Consider the following 14,933-nt stretch of genomic DNA (forward strand, 5'->3'; position numbering starts at 1 on the left):
GCTCAAAGCACGTTACATTGTAATATATTGTAATATAGTTAGAAAAACACAACTTTTGAATCTGTTGTTTCAATAATGCTGTGGATTGTGGAATGACCCACCTGTAAGTCGTGGCGGTTGTGGTGGTGGAGGATCCAAGCTGAAGTTCCATACAACACCCACTGTTACCGACACAGGCTGACCGGCACGGGGAGCTAGAGAGTTAGTGTGAATATTATATTGACATTTCCGAAAGATGGCAAATACTCCGAAACATTTCACAGAAATTAAAAGGTGCAAATCGCAATGCCTGATAGGAAGCCACAGACCTGCTAAGCTTGTTCAAAGTAGAGTATCTATGGTCATAACGAGACATTTATATACAAGGTCATGGATAGATTTTTGTAAAACTATGTCCATCAAGGTAATACCCTTTGTGAACTTGTTCCTGACTGGGAGGGACCTCAAAATAAATAGATATTTGCCAAACCCAAGGCTTATACAGTATTGTACTATATCATACTTATACGGTACTTCCCTCCCCTAATCAGCTCCAGTACAGCTGTACTGTCAGTACAGTTTCAATGCCTATTGCTATTTTTTAAGGACTCAAGCATACTATCTCTACTCTTGGTTATCCTAACTCTGAGATGACCCTTTTCTAAAGGATAAAGAGCCTTTTGGTTACCGTGGTATCTATAAGATTTGCATCATTAGTAATATACTGTATCTCAATATCCAAATGTAAAGATGTAACATACATAAACAATATTAAGCAACCTTGAAAATGATTTGAAAACCCCTGTAAATGTCCAAACCATAAGCGGCAATTGTGTGGTTGCTGCTGTACTTACCCGCCATTTCAGCTGACAGTGTCTGTTTTCCCCTTTATCGGTGTTATGTCGTCCTCCTGTCTCAGAGGTAGTGTTATGGGAAATGAAACAAAAAACATTCTTGGGGATTTCTTAAAGTTAATGTCAAAGGAATGTTGATGGTCCAAATATTTGCTTACGTTTTGCTTGCGGAGCGTGATTGGGCCACACCTTCTGTGTGGTATTATACTTCGTCATTGTTTGTTTTGTTTGTATAGTGCATCTCTCCCCTTAATTGCAAGCAATCAGATTGCTCACCTGATCTGTGACACACACGCTGGTGGAGAAAGTACCCAATTGTCATACTCGAGTAAAAGTAAAGATACCTTAATAGAAAATGATAAGACTGTAAGACTGCAGAGGTTGAGGAACAGTCCCTAGCTGTAGACTAACTCAGTGGTAAGGCAGAGTGGCATCTATCAGATCAGGAGGATTAATAGTCAAGGAATAACTGACTGTTGTTGGGTAGGCCGGTTGAAGTTGTGTTGTCAGTCCTGCTGAGGTGATATTTTAGCTTGGACAATTTGGGGGCTAGTCTGGGATTTGGGAATATCCTGGGAATATTTTGGGATATTGGGAATATACGAAATAGTGTTTGAAATTTATTTTTGGAACTTTGTGGCAGCTTTGTAGATTATCCATTTTAATAGGTCTTTGAACAGAAGGAGTTACTACAGAGGGAAGTTTCAGAAAATCTTATGATTAATAGAGGCAGTCTGAGGTCAAGCCTATAACGAAACTGAAAGTGTCAGGCCTAGACTAGCTAGAGTCAGAGGAAGTCTGTGGTAGTAGCTACAGAAAGACTGAACGTGTGAGATCTAGACTTATTAGAATTGAAGGGTTTGACGAGACGAGAAACTCTTGGCTTGTGTAGGTTAGGAAATTTGGAAAGTGCAAAGATATTGTTTTAAAGAGAATGGTAAGGCTAGGGGTAGGGGGGGGGTTGTGCTAAACTGACATACGGAATTGTTTTAAGATGGTCATACTATGGATCATTTAGCTATTTGATTTAGAATTTTAGGACCCCATTAGGTATCAAAAAAATATAACACAATTATTTGATAAAATATTGTTCTGGCCTTTACTACTAAAGCCCATAGAAACACATTGAATAACACATTCATAAATGGCAAAAAATACAGTCAAAAAAATATATCATAAGAAACAAGGTTTTGAAGTGCCTGTCCTAAATCTAGGAGATCAACAACAACAAAAAACTCAGGAAATATGTAGTTGTTCTTTTTTACACATACAGTGAGGGAAAAAAGTATTCGATCCCCTGCTGATTTTGTACGTTTGCCCACTGACAAAGAAATTATCAGTCTATAATTTTAATGGTAGGTTTAGTTGAACAGTGAGAGACAGAATAACAACAAAAAAATCCAGAAAAACGCATGTCAAAAATGTTATAAATTGATTTGCATTTTAATGAGGGAAATAAGTATTTGACCCCCTCTCAATCAGAAAGATTTCTGGCTCCCAGGTGTCTTTTATACAGGTAACGAGCTGAGATTAGGAGCACACTCTTAAAGGGAGTGCTCCTAATCTCAATTTGTTACCTGTATAAAAGACACCTGTCCACAGAAGAAATCAATCAATCAGATTCCAAACTCTCCACCATGGCCAAGACCAAAGAGCTCTCCAAGGATGTCAGGGACAAAATTGTAGACCTACACAAGGCTGGAATGGGCTACAAGACCATCGCCAAGCAGCTTGGTGAGAAGGTGACAACAGTTGGTGCGATTATTCACAAATGGAAGAAACACAAAATAACTGTCAATCTCCCTCGGCCTGGGGCTCCATGCAAGATCTCACCTCGTGGAGTTGCAAGGATCATGAGAACGGTGAGGAATCAGCCCAGAACTACACGGGAGGATCTTGTCAATGATCTCAAGGCAGCTGGGACCATAGTCACCAAGAAGACAATTGGTAACACACTACGCCGTGAAGGACTGAAATCCTGCAGCGCCCGCAAGGTCCCCCTGCTCAAGAAAGCACATATACAGGCCCGTCTGAAGTTTGCCAATGAACATCTGAATGATTCAGAGGAGAACTGGGTGAAATTGTTGTGGTCAGATGAGACCAAAATCGAGCTCTTTGGCATCATCTCAACTCACCGTGTTTGGAGGAGGAGGAATGCTGCCTATGACCCCAAGAACACCATTCCCACTGTCAAACATGGAGGTGGAAACATTATGCTTTGGGGGTGTTTTTCTGCTAAGGGGACATGACCACTTCACCGCATCAAAGGGACGATGGACGGGGCCATGTACCGTCAAATCTTGGGTGAGAACCTCCTTCCCTCAGCCAGGGCATTGAAAATGGGTCGTGGATGGTTATTCCAGCATGACAATGACCCAAAACACACGGCCAAGGCAACAAAGGAGTGGCTCAAGAAGAAGCACATTAAGGTCCGGAGTGGCCTAGCCAGTCTCCAAACCTTAATCCCATAGAAAATCTGTGGAGGGAGCTGAAGGTTTGAGTTGCCAAACGTCAGCCTCAAAACCTTAATGACTTGGAGAAGATCTGCAAAGAGGAGTGAGACAAAATCCCTCCTGAGATGTGTGCAAACCTGGTGGCCAATTACAAGCAACGTCTGACCTCTGTGATTGCCAACAAGGGTTTTGCCACCAAGTACTAAGTCATGTTTTGCAGAGGGGTCAAATACGTATTTCCCTCATTAAAATGCAAATCAATTTATAACATTTTTGACATGCGTTTTTCTGGATTTGTTTGTTGTTATTCTGTCTCTCACTGTTCAAATAAACCTACCATTAAAATTATAGACTGATCATGTCTTTGTCAGTGGGCAAACGTACAAAATCAGCAGGGGATCAAATACTTTTTTCCCTCACTGTAATTAACCCCTTTTTTGGGTAGGCACAAAACTACCATCCCGTGACACTTGTAGGGGTCATAGAGAACACCATCATGTTCATGAGATTCCAGTGGCGGTCAGTGCCATTTAAGATGAGGGAGGACACATTTTTTTTTCATGAGCATGGCCTTATTTCTATTACAGCATATTGGATAACTCTCATTCATATTCCATTCACCCAGTTCAATGTAACAGCGATAGGTTTAGGCTACTACATGATACTCAAATTTTCCCTATACCCATCATGAGGTTGCTACAACCTAGCCTATGAATTAAAGTTTACAACGTAGGTGCAAGTATGTGCGATCTGGCACTCGGTGCTGCCTAGAACTACAGGTAAAAATAATTTAAACTGGAAAATGTTTGTTACATACATGCTGAACTTTATATTAAAATTAAATAGCGAACACACCCGAACCTTATTAATAACGTGTTTACCGAGTGCGAAGCAGCCTGGGAAGTAAAACGTAAAATGAATTAAGGCTGATAATTAATTAATACGTTAAAATAATGCAATATGTTAAAGCACATTTGGGAAGTGTTTATGAAATATAAAAAAATATAGCCAGCGCTGAGTTAAATGATTACGGTAGAATGTTGATATAAAAGTTGCATGGACATACCACTATTTTATATGGGGCATTGGTCCCAATTGTCTAAGATTGCAGTTCGTACCCATGTTCCACAGTTTTTTGTTTGCACATGATAGAATATATATGATAGAATATATCAAGGTATATTAAATAGAAGACAATTGACAGAGGACCAGGAGATGAACAGCCAGGTTGGCGAAGGCGGATGTCTGTTTGAGGTTGGTAAGGGGTGAATACTGGGAAGTGGACCCCCTGGGAAGGAGAACTGTGCCTTGTGATAAGATAGAGGAATTTCTTACAGAGGTGCACAAGAAAATGGGTCACATGGGAGCCAATGTGATGAACCACGCGTTGAGGGTTTACTACATGCCCAATATAATAAAAAGAAGTAAAGATGTCGTAAGAAAGTGTGAGGTTTCTCGTGAGTACAAGAGTTCATGGAAAATGTGGTCTCCAGGATTATCAATGAAGAGTTTGGTCGACTGTACCGACTTCAGACGAGTCCCGTGGTCATATTAGTTTGTAGGCCAAACCGTTCGGACCCTACAGATGTTATTGTGAGAAGACCGCTTTTCGGGATGTCTCCTGGTCTGACATACAGCGCTATAGCTCTGCCACTCTCCACCGCAGATGCGGAAGGGCAACATAGGCGGACGAGGTTAAATTATATCTTTAGCTTAAAATGACGGATTTTGATGGGGATTTGTTTTATTATGTTCATTAGATTGACGCACGGGTGAACAAGAAACTGGATGACTATCTGTTGAAATTATAAATAGGAGCCGCGGTATTCTTTGGCGGGTGGCAGGTTCAGTGGGCAAGCCAAGAACTGGAGAGCAGCGGCTAGTTCCTAACCAACCTGTGTTAGTAGAAATCCCCAGGAAAGTGCTCGACCCAGAGGAGCCCAAAGATGACCATCCTGTCTCGAAGAGGTGGGGGATATGGAGTTGAGGGAAGTTGAGGGAGTTGGAATCCTTAGAAAATAAATATCTTGAATGGGGAGAGCAGAGGAGGATGCTAAAGCACAAGAAGTGGATGAGTAGTCTGAAACTTTGCTTTCGCTTTCTGCTTGCTCTTGTTATAACATCAAATCAAATCAAATTGTATTTGTCACATGCGCCGAATACAACAGGTGTAGACCTTACAGTGAAATGCTTACTTACAAGCTCTTAATCAACAATGCAGTTTATAAAAAAATAAGTGTTAAGCAAATAATAGATAAGTAAAAATACAAAATAAAAAAAATAGGAAAAAAAACAAATAATTAAAGAGCCTCAGTAAAATAACAGTAGCGAGGCTATATACAGGGGGTACCGGTACAGAGTCAATGTGCGGGGGCACAGGTTAGTCGAGGTGATTGAGGTAAGATGTACATGTAGGTAGAGGCAAAGTGACTATGCATAGATAATAAACAGCTTGCTGTGTGTGGGTGTTGAGACTAAAAAGATTTGGCATGTGTCCTCAGATCCTCAAAAAATTCTACAGCTGCACCATCGAGAGCATCCTGACTGGTTGCATCACCGCCTGGTATGGCAACTGCTTGGCCTCTGACCGCAAGGCACTACAGAGGGTAGTGCGTACGCCCAGTACATCACTGGGGCAAAGCTTCCTGCCATCCAGGACCTCTATACCAGGCGGTGTCAGAGGAAGGCCCTCAAAATTGTCAAAGACTCCAGCCACCCTAGTCATAGACTGTTCTCTCTGCTACCGCACGGCAAGCGGTACCGGAGTGCCAAGTCTAGGTCCAAAAGACTTCTCAACAGCTTCTACCCCCAAGCCATAAGACTCCTGAACAGCTAATCATGGCTACCCGGACTATTTGCACTGCCCCCCCACCCCATCCTTTTTACGCTGCTGCTACTCTGTTAAGTATTTATGCATAGTCACTTTAACTCTACCCACATGTACATATTACCTCAACTACCTCAACTAGCCGGTGCCCCCGCACATTGACTCTGCAACGGTACCCCCCTGTATATATAGCCTCCCTACTGTCACTTTATTAACTCTGTCAGGTGTCAAATGTGCAGCGGTAGGACGGAGTCAGGCGCAGGACACAGAACTGAGTACACAACGTACTTTACTTCGAAAAAACAAACACTAATTTCCACGCAGGGAAAACACACCAGCTCACAAAAGTGTATGACACAACACAACGAACAAACATGCACAAAACCATGTGGGAACCAGAGGGTTAAATAGGGAAATATTCATCATACAATGGGAACCAGGTGTGTACAAACAAGACAAAACCGCAGATTGGTGGCAGCTAGAAAGCCGGTGACGACGACCGCCGATAGCCGTCCGCACAAGGAGAGGCACCAACTTTGGCGGAAGTCGTGACAGCCCCCCCTTGGCGGAAGTCGTGACAGTACCCCCCCCCTTGACGCGCGGCTCCAGCAGCGCGCCGACACCGGCCTCGGGGACGACCCGGAGGACGAGGCGCAGGACGATCCGGGTGGAGACGGTGAAATTCCTGCAGTAAGGAAGGGTCCAGGATGTCCTCCACCGGCACCCAACATCTCTCCTCTGGACCGTACCCCTCCCACTCCACGAGGTACTGAAGGCCCCACGCCCGAAGTCATGAGTCCACGATGGCTCATACAGTATACGCCGGGGCCCCCTCGATGTCCAGTGGGGGCGGAGGAACCTCCTGAACCTCAGACTGCTGGAGCGGACCTGCTACCACCGGGATGAGGAGAGACACATGGAACGAGGGGTTAATACGGTAATCAGGGGGAAGCTGTAACCTATAACATACCTCGTTCAGTCTCCTCAGGACTTTAAATGGCCCCACAAACCGCAGACCCAGCTTCCGGCAGGGCAGGCAAAGGGGCAGGTTTCGGGTCGAGAGCCAGACCCGGTCCCCCGGTGCATACACAGGGGCCTCACTGCGGTGGCGGTCGGCGCTCGCCTTCTGTCGCCTAATGGCCCATTGCAGGCGCACATGGGCAGCGTCCCAGGTCTCCTCTGAGCGCCAAAACCATTCATCCCCCGCAGGTGCCTCGATCTGGCTCTGATGCCACGGTGCCAGGACCGGCTGATAACCTGGTACACACTGAAATTAAGACATGTTAGTGGAGGAGTGGCGGAGGGAGTTTTGGGGCATCTCTGCCCAGGGGATGAAAGCCGCCCACTCCCCCGGCCGGTCCTGGCAATAGGACCGCAGAAACCTACCCACATCCTGGTTAACTCTCTCCACCTGCCCATTACTCTCGGGGTGAAAACCTGAGGTCAGGCTGACCAAGAACCCCAGATGTTCCATGAACGCCCTCCAGACCCTCGATGTGAACTGGGGACCCCGATCAGACACTATATCCTCAGGCACCCCGTAGTGCCAGAAGACGTGGGTAAACAGAGCCTCCGCAGTCTGTAGGGCCGTAGGGAGACCGGGCAAAGGAAGGAGACGGCAGGACTTCCACAACGATCAGGATCGTGGTGTTACCTTGTGACGGAGGAAGATCCGTCACGAAGTACACCGATAGGTGTGACCACAGCCATTGTGGAACGGGTAGGGGTTGTAATTTCCCTCTGGGCAGGTGTCTAGGTGCCTTGCACTGGGTGCACACCGAGCAGGAGGAAACATAAACCCTCACGTCCTTAGCTAAAGTTGGCCACCAGTACTTCCCACTAAGACAGCGCACTGTCCGACCGATGCCAGGATGACCAGAGGAGGGTGACGTGTGGGCCCAACAGATCAATCGATCGCGGACATCAACCGGAACGTACAGCTGCCCAACTGGACACTGGGTGGGAGTGGGCTCCGTACGTAACGCCCGCTCAATGTCCGCGTCAACCTCCCATACCACCGTTGCCACCAGGCAAGAAGCCGGGAGTATGGGAGTGGGATCCTTGGACCGCTCCTCTGTGTCATACAACCGGGACAGTGCGTCTGCCTTAGCATTCTGAAACCTGGTCTGTAGGATAGGGTGAAAACAAAATGGGTGAAAAACATGGCCCACCTTGCCTGGCGAAGGTTCAGTCTCCTCGCCGCCCGGATGTACTCCAGATTGCGGTGGTCAGTCCAAATGAGGAAAGGTTGTTTAGCCCCCTCAAGCCAAAGCCCCCACATCATAGTTTCACTCCGCCGGGCTGAGCTTCTTCGAAAATAAAGCACAGGGGCGGAGCTTTGGTGGCGTACCCGAGCGCTGAGACAGCACAGCTCCTATCCCAGCCTCGGACGCGTCCACCTCTACTATGAATACCAAGGAGGGATCAGGATGAGCCAGCACGGGAGCCGAGGTAAACAGAGCCTTCAGGTGACCAAAAGCCCTGTCCGCCCCAGCTGACCACTGCAGTCGCACCGGTCCCCCCTTCAGCAAGGGGGTAAAGGGAGCTGCTACCTGACCAAAGCCCCGGATAAACCTCTGGTAGTAGTTGGCAAACCCTAAGAACCGCTGCACCTCCTTTACTGTGGTTGGAGTCGGCCAATTACGCACAGCTGAAATGCAGTCATTCCACCCCTGACGCGGACAGGCGGTACCCCAGGAAGGAGACAGACTGATGGAAGAACAGACATTTCTCAGCCTTGACATACAGGTCATGCTCCAACAGTCGACCAAGCACCTTGTGCACCAGGGACACACGCTCGGCGCGTGTAGCGGAGTATATTAGAATGTCATCTATATACACCACTACACCCTGCCCATGCAGGTCCCTGAAGATCTCGTCTACGAAGGATTGGAAGACTGATAGAGCATTCATCAACCCGTACTGCATGACGAGGTATTCATAGTGCCCAGAGGTGGTACTAAATGCCGTCTTCCACTCATCCCCCTCCCGGATACGCACCAGGTTGTAAGCACTCCTGAGAACCAATTTGGTGAAGAAGCGCGCCCTGTGCAATGACTCTGTCACACTGGCTATGAGAGGCAGTGGGTAACTGTACTTCACAGTGATCTGTTTAGCCCACGATAGTCAATGCACGGACGTAAACCTCCATCCTTCTTCTTCACAAAAAATAAACTTGAGGAGGCAGGTGAAGTGGAAGGCCGAATGTAACCCTGTCCCAGAGATTCGGAGACATATGTTTCCATATCCGCCGTCTCCTCCTGAGACAGATGATACACATGACTCCTGGGAAGTGCTGCGCCTACCTAGAGATTTATCGCACAATCCCCCTGTCGATGGGGTGGTAGTTGAGTCACCTTCTTTTTACAGAAGGCGAGAGCCAAATCGGCATATTCGGGGGGAATGTGCGTAGTGGAGACCTGGTTTGGACTCTCCACCGTAGCTGCACCTATGGAAACACCTACACACCTCCCTGAGCACTGACGTGACCATCCCTTGAGAGCCCTCTGTTGCCACGAAATAGTGGGGTCATGAGAGGCCAACCATCCAACCAACACCACAGGAAACGCAGGAGAATCGATCAGGAAGAGACTAATTCTCTCCTCATGACCCTCCTGCGTTTTCATCCATGGAGCTGTGACCTCCCTAATCAGGCCCGACCCTAAAGGACGACTATCTAAGGCATGTACAGGGAAGGGCACATCAACAGGAACAATAGGGTTCCCTAATCTACGTGTAAATGAACTGTCAATAAAGTTCCCAGCTGTGCCTGAATCGACTAGCGCCTTATGCTGGGAATGCGGGGAAAACTCAGGAAATTCTATACAAACATACATGTGCGCAACAGGGAGCTCTGGGTAAGTCAGGTGCCTACTCACCTTTGATGATCCACCAGTGCCCTGCCTGCTGCCTCGACTCCCTGGGGAACCTCGCCAGCACCGACCAGCAGTGTGCCCTCTGCGGCCACACTTGGTGCAGGAACCGCCCCCCCTCCGGTCACCCTAGGAGCAGCACCTCCGAGCTCCATAGGGGTAGGGTCGGAGGTGCTGGGCGATGGAATGGGCGGACCCTGATCCGGACGTCCGCGGGTGGCCAACAGGTTATCCAGCCGTATAGATAGATCCACCAGCTGGTCGAGGGTAAGGGTGGTGTCCCTGCATGCCAGCTCCCAACGAACGTCCTCACGTAGACTACACCGGTAATGGTCGATCAGGACCCTCCATTCCATCCCGCGCTAGCCGCCATGGTCTGGAAGTCCAGTGCGAAGTCCTGTGCGCTCCTCTTCCCCTATCTGAGTTGGAACAAGCGTTCCCCCGCCGCTCTCCCCTCCGGTGGATGATCGAAGACTGCCCGGAAGCGGCGGGTGAAATCCTCATAGCGAACCAACGCTGCGTCTATTCCTCCCCATTCTGCGTTGGCCCACTCAAGCGCTCTCCCCGACAGACAGGAGATGAGGGCGGACACGCTCTCGTATCCCGAGGGAGCCGGGTGGATGGTCGCCAGGTAGAGCTCCACCTGGAGCAGGAACCCCTGGCACCCGGCAGCCGTCCCATCATATGCCCTCGGGAGCGAGAGCCGAATCCCACTGGGTCCAGGTGAAGGAGGGGTGGACATCGGTGTGGGTTGCCTTGAAGTTGCTGGGGTTGTGGGAAAACCCCCTCTCTCCCATCGCTCCATGGTCTGCAACACACGATCCATCGCAGTGCCCAGATTCTGGAGTATCGTCGCGTGCTGCTGGACGCGCTCCTCCACGGGTACCGGAGGACTGGCTGCACCTGCTGACTCCATATTAGGTGCATGTTTCTGTCAGGTGTCAAATGTGCAGTGGTAGGACGGAGTCAGGCGCAGGACACAGAACTGAGTACACAACGTACTTTACTTAGAAAAAACAAACACTAATTTCCACGCAGGGAAACACACCAGCTCACAAAAGTGTATGACACAACACAATGAACAAACACGCACAAAACCATGTGGGAACCAGAGGGTTAAATAGGGAAATAATCATCATACAATGGGAACCAGACAAAACCAATGGAAAACAGAAATGCAGATCGGTGGCAGCTAGAAAGCCGGTGACGACAACCGCCGATAGCCGCCCGCACAAGGAGAGGCACCAACTTCGGCGGAAGTCGTGACAAACTCCACATGTCCTAATGGAACTGTATTGGCTGATGAGTTATTAAAACTAAGAGATTAATGTGGTGGCAAATAGAAGTATAGCAACGTGGTTTCTATGGGAACTGACAGGAAATGGAACTGACGTAGCTGAGCTCTACTGGCAGATATGCAGGAAGTTAACGTGACAACTAGGGCCTACTACATTGGCAGGGGAGAGGGCATAGAGGTTGCATATGGCTCAGGAAAGAAATTAGAAGCCCTAGCGAATGGAGAAGAGATTAGGTTATATGAAAAAGGAGTAAGAAATGCCAGTGTTATGGTTACCAAGCTGGAGATAGAGACCTGATACTGTAAGTCACTCTGGATAAGTGTTACAGGAGGAGGTCGCAGTTCCAGAGAGACACACTAGGTGTCATCCTCTGACAACCTGAGGCACCTCCTCACTCACAGTCTGGACTAATCATCATCCTATTGGTATCACCTGTGTCTACCTGTTCACCTGTGTATTTATGCCCTCACTTCCCTGTGTTCCCTTGCTCTGTTTTCTCTGCTAGTTTCTCGATGCCAAACAGTGCTAATCAGTGTCTGATCGCGAGACGTATGTACAGGTGCTTGAGAACGTATGTACAGGTGCTTGAGAAGTGTTCTCCCTGTTTCATTGTTGTTTTCAGTAGTAGTTAGTATTTTGTATGTTTGCTGTCAGCCTGTTTTTGGAACCGGAAAACAAACAGATAGGCCTACATGACAGTACTTCTGGTGGAATCATGGTCAGGGTGATATATGGAGTCCACCAACACATTGCCTAGAGATACAGAGAATACACATGGAATAGTGTGTAGGCCTAATACTCACTTGCATATTGTGTAATGACTGTATTGTTTACTTTGTGGCATACTGTGTAGACCATGCATTGATGACTATGCGAAGAGGACTATTCTGCAACTTCTTGTGTTCAGTCCTATAGTTTGTGCTCCAACACATATAACATATCTATTCTATACTGAACAAAAATATAAATGCAACATGCTTTTACGTATATGCTGCGAGTCAGGAAGCAGGTGCAGAAGGTGAGTTTAATAAGAAGAAAAAGGCAGATCAACAAAACAGGAGGATTGTACTGGACGTGACAAAACCAATACTGCCTGATGACTGAGGCTACTGAGGGCTAAATAAAGGGAGAGTAATCAAGGTGATGATGAAGTCCAGGTGTGCGTAACGATGGGGAGCAGGTGTGCGTAATGATGGTTGCCAGACCGGTGGTTAGTAGACAGGTGACATCGAGAGCTGGAGCGGGGGAGGGGGATAGGCGTGACAGTACCCAAACCCCCCCCGACAGGCAGCTCCAGGACGTTGCCGGCCCCGAGGGCGGGGAGCGGAGATGCAAATCCCGGACGATGTTGGGTTGCAGGATGTCGGCCCCCTGGACCCAACAACGCTCCTCTGGGCCGTACCCCTCCCAGTCCACCAGGTACTGGAGCCGACCTCCATGACGTCGGGAGTCCAGGAGGGACCTGACGGCATAGGCAGGGCTCCCATCAATGTCCAGGGCAGTTGTTGGGGTGTCGCGGTGACGGCACCAGCCAGGGGACCAGGAACCACCGGTTTGAGGAGAGAAACATGAAAAGAGGTTGGGATCCGGTAGTTGATGGGGAGTTGTAAACAATGTGTTCCCACGTTGATCCTCCGGAGGACCTTGAAGAGCCCCATAAACCGGGGGCTCAGCTTCCGACAGGGCAGGCGGAATGGGAGGTTCCTGGTGGAGAGCCAGACGCAATCACCAGGATGGAACATGGGAGCCTCACTGCTGTGGCGGTCCGCCTGCTCCTTCTTGCGGCAGACGGCGCACTGGAGCCTCACGTGGGCAGCATTCCAAACCTCCTCTGAGTGCCGGAACCACTCGTCCACCGCAGGGGCTTTGGTCTGGCTCGAGGTCCACGGGGCCAGGGCCGGCTGATATCTCAGGACGCACTGGAAGGGAGTCAGCCCAGTGTAGGAGTGACGAAGTGAGTTCTGGCCGTACTCCGCCCAGCAAAGGTACCAGGCCCACTCCCCCTGCCGGTCCTGGCAGTGACTCCTAAGGAACCTTCCCAGCTCCTGGTTAATCCTCTCCACCTGCCCGTTGGACTGAGGCCGGTACCCGGATGTCAGGCTGGCCGTGGCCCCCAGCTTCTCCATGAAGACTCTCCATACCCGCAAAGTGAATTGGGGGCCACGTCAGAGACGATGTCCCCCGGAAGACCATAGTGCCGGAAGACCTGCTGGAACTCCGTCTGGACCTCCTCGCGCAGTCCTTTTCGGAATAGGGTGCGGAGCGCCGGCTCATTCCATCCTCTGGAGGCTGCCAAAGTCTGGAAGGTGAGGGCATACTCCGCAGCGGTCTTGGCACCCTGCCGAAGTTAGAATAGTCGCTCACCCCCCTCTCTGCCCTCCGGTGGATGGTCGAAGACCGCCCTGTACAGAGCCATGAACCTCTCGTAGAAACCCAGCTCTTCCTCTCCTCTCTCCCAGACGGCTGTAGCCCATTCTAACGCCCGCCCGGTCAGCAGGGAAATGACCGAGGCAACCTCAAACCTCTCGGTGGTGGGGGCTCCCGTCTGATGGGCGAAATAGAGGGAGCACTGGAGTAGGAAGCCACGGCATTTGGATGGAGTCCCGTCATACTTGTCCGGGAGATACAGTCTGGCATCGCTTCCCTGGGCGGACGGCTGGGTAGGCTTTGGGGCTGGCTCGCTGGGACGACTCGTGGTAGGAGGCCCTCCGCTATTTGGAGGTGAATCCTCTCGGGTGGCGTCGAGGCGGTGGAGGACGCGGAGGACCTCATCCAAAGCCGCACCCAGTTCCGCCAGCTGATCACGGTGTTGGCGGAGTAGGCATCCCGGTTCGCCGACCGTCTGGGAGATGTCTTTCTCTTCTGCTGCTTCCATATAGGGAGGCAGTATTCTGTAACGTATACGCTGGGAGTCAGGAAGCAGGTGCAGAAGGTGAGTTTAATAATAAGAAAAAGGCAGATCAACAAAACAGGAGAATCGTACTGAACTTGACAAAACCAAAACTGCCTGATGACTGAGGCTACTGAGGGCTAAATAAAGGGAGCGTAATCAAGGTAATGATGAGGTGAGCAGGTATGCGTAATAATGGTTGCCAGACCGGTGGTTAGTAGACCGGTGACGTCGAGCACTGGAGCAGGGGAGCGGGAGTAGGCGTGACACATGCAACAATTTCAAAGATTTTACTGAGTTACAGTTTATTAAAGGAAATCAGTCGATCCAGAGCATCTCAAACATGCTCAATGGGTGACATGTCTGGTGAGTATGCAAGCCATGGCAGAACTGGGACACTTTCAGCTTCCAGGAATTCTGTACAGATCCTTGTGACATGGGGCCATGCATTATCATGCTGAAACATGAGGTGATGGCGGCGGATGAATGGCACGACAATGGGCCTCAGGATCTCGTCACGGTATCTCTGTGCATTCAAATTGCCATCGATAAAATGCAAATGTGTTTGTTGTCCGTAGCTTATGGCTGCCCATACCATAACCCCACCGCCACCATGGGGCACTCTGTTCACAGCAAACCGCTCGCCCACACAACGCCATACACGTGGTCTGCTGTTGTGAGGCCGGTTGGACATACTGCCAAATTCTCTAAAACAACGTTGGAAGCGGCTTATGGTAGAGAAAGTAATATTCAATTCTCT

This window comes from Coregonus clupeaformis, chromosome 11 (genome assembly GCF_020615455.1).
Source record: "Coregonus clupeaformis isolate EN_2021a chromosome 11, ASM2061545v1, whole genome shotgun sequence".
In the NCBI taxonomy this organism is placed as follows: Eukaryota; Metazoa; Chordata; class Actinopteri; order Salmoniformes; family Salmonidae; genus Coregonus; species Coregonus clupeaformis.